Source organism: Brassica oleracea, chromosome C7 (assembly GCF_000695525.1).
Source record: "Brassica oleracea var. oleracea cultivar TO1000 chromosome C7, BOL, whole genome shotgun sequence".
Lineage (NCBI taxonomy): Eukaryota > Viridiplantae > Streptophyta > Magnoliopsida > Brassicales > Brassicaceae > Brassica > Brassica oleracea.
In genome coordinates, this window is record NC_027754.1 from 4,966,812 (window position 1) to 4,969,739 (window position 2,928).

The following is a 2,928-nucleotide window of genomic DNA, read 5'->3' on the forward strand; positions in this document are numbered from 1 at the left end:
AAATCTATATACACAAGACTTTACCTTCCAGACTTGTTTGAAGAATTCAATCTCATGTATACCAAGCCCCAAGACAAACAGTTGTGTCAAGTTTAGTGTTGGAGGTCAGCTTTGATTCTTTCAAACAATCTCAGCAAGTGTAACATAGTTGACAGGTTGATCCACTTTAGTATCTTTAGTACTATATGCAATCAGTAAGTTCTAGAATGGTGCTAAAGAGTAGTTAGATAACAAGCAAAAATCTAATAAGTTCATTATCCCTTTCTTGACTCAATAAAAACTTTATGTTTGAAAATATTTTTAAAATTCATAAATAAACTAATATCAGTAAACCTCCCCCCAGACTTAAACTACACTGTCCCCAATGTAAACTCAGTCGGAGTTATGGTGATAACTAAATCATAAGTACTTAATGTAACAAGTTAGAACGATATACCAAACCGGAATGTATGTCGATCGATGTAAGGATGTTGATATCGGTCGCGGCAGGTGATGCTATGTCGATCGATGTCGACAGCGTTTCGTCGGTCGATACTCACGGCAATCGTCTACTCGGATCTTTTTTTTAATGACCTGCAATAGTTAAAACCAACATAAACACTAGATTAATAAAAACCAAATAAATATTACCTAATAGTGGGTTGCCTCACACTCAGCGCTTAGTTATAGTCATTTAGTTTGACTTTGGAGGTGATTTGGGCTAGTAATGTTGAAAGCTGGCACTTGTTGGGAAACAAGTCTCCATCTCTTCTTTGCGCTTGTTGAACCATGTACCAGTGAAGTCTCACATTGCTTCATCTCCTCTGCGCCATTTGTCCTTCATTATTGTAGTTGCATCTTCTATCTTCTGCAATCTATCTCCAAGACTCTCAAGATTGAACTGATGTCTCATAACTGTGGTGTATGTGTCAGCTGAGATCTCCTCTTCACGGTTGTGTGTATTAGACATATCTGATGTCACCTTTTGTACTAGCCTCCCTCGGTTTGTAGCGTCGTCGACCGATGTCTGTCTGTGAATGTCGGTCGATTTATTGTTGCGTCTGTCGATCGATGTTGATGCTTCTGGTCGACGGGCAATGTAACTCTGAATCTCCACTAATTCCCCTTGAATAGCTTTAATCTTGGAAGTCAAAGCACTAATGCTAAGATCCATTGGAAAATAGATGTCATCACGTCTCCTATCAAGCCTCTCTTCTGTACTATCCAGAGCTCTGTAAATCCCTTATACCAACTGATCTATCTGTTCCCTGGTGTGAAAATCTGGTTCAGACTTCATCGTATGTGAGTGTGGTGGGTTGTCGTTGACCGATGCTGGTAATCGGTTGTCGATCGATGCATGTAAGCGACTGTCGATCGATGCCTGTCGCTCTCTGTCGATCGATGTAGAGCAAGACATGTCGGTCGCACGCTGAATTCTGGCTATGCCTTGCCTCATCTCTTCCATGCAAGTAGTTAGCCAACTGATACTATCATTCAATGGATAGTAGACTCCATCAAGCTTCATCTGGAAGTCTTCTTTGTTCTTCTCTTGTTCTCCACCGATTCCATAGAACATCTCATTGATCTCGTCCTTGGTGTAGATCTCTGGTACTAGCTTTGTTTGTGTGAATGAGCTAGCATGTTCTGGAAGACAGATGTAGTTTGGGTCATCTCTCGAAGCTCTTTCCAGAAGTCTTCTGATATCTTTGTTGTGAACATGGATGGTGTGTCCATCTACATCTCTGGCGTCTACCTGATCATCTCTGTAGACTCCATACTCATCTTTCTCTTCCCAGTAGAATTTCCTAGTACCGAAAAAATCAAAGGCTCTTCTGCCAAATTCAGGACGTCTGTCGATCGATGTTGTATGGTTGATGTCGATTGATGTTGAATGATTGATGTCGATCGATAAAGGAATAGCTCTGTTGATCAGATGGCTGAAATGTCTTCTTTCCCAAGCAGCTTCTGCTCGTTTCTTATCTGTTTTATCGCGTCTTTGCATGTTGAGAAGTTCCTCATAAGTGAAACCCTCATGAAGTTCATCAGATCCTTGATCATGGTATGCTGTTTTTAATGCATAGCTCTCGTGATGGCTATCATCTGCCCAACTTCCAATTGAGTAATCTCCGTCTCAGGTAGAGTCAACGTTAGTGTCGATCGATGGGTAGTAGGTGTTGTCGGTCGATGCTCGAAGGTGGCTTGGTTGATGAGGTTGAGTGTCGATCGATGTTGATCCGTTCCTGTCGATCGATGGCGACTTCTTTTTCCAAGAGGAATGATGGAGAAGTCTATCTTCCTCGCCAAGAGTCGCTCTTTGCTCTATAGCTCGTTCTTCCTCATAATCTTCATCATACTCCTCCGTATGCATGTTGTGTGCTACCATAGTGGGATTGTAGTAATCGTTTTCCCAATCTTCTGGACTACTGTCGACCGATTCTTCTGCTGATCCGTCGGTCGATTTTTGCTGGGCACTGTCGATTGATGTTGCAGTGTGAGTTTCGATCGATGCCGAGTATTCTGTCTCGTACTCAGCTCCACAGTGGCATGCTGCAATGATTCCTGGATCATTGATACTTCTGGGGGTCGTCTGTGGCTTCTTGACTGGAATAGGGTTGTAGTGGACATGAGGATCTATGAGCGTTAGGCACAACCGGTTGGTTTGCAAGTTGTGTTACTGCTCCCACTGTTGACAAGAAGGCTCTCCCAAGTAATTGAGAAGAGTTCCAGCTTAGCTTGATGTCCAAGACATGAAAATCAACTGGAACTAGGGCATTACCAATCTGCACCTCTAGGTCTCTCACAATTCCTCCTGGGTTTCTCTGAGAACAATCCACAAAAGGGAATAATTCCTTGGAAGGCTCCAACTCCAGACCTAGATGATCTGCCATAACTCTAGGTAGGATGCTGACTGATGCTCCTGTGTCGTCGCACAAGACATGTGGGAATTCA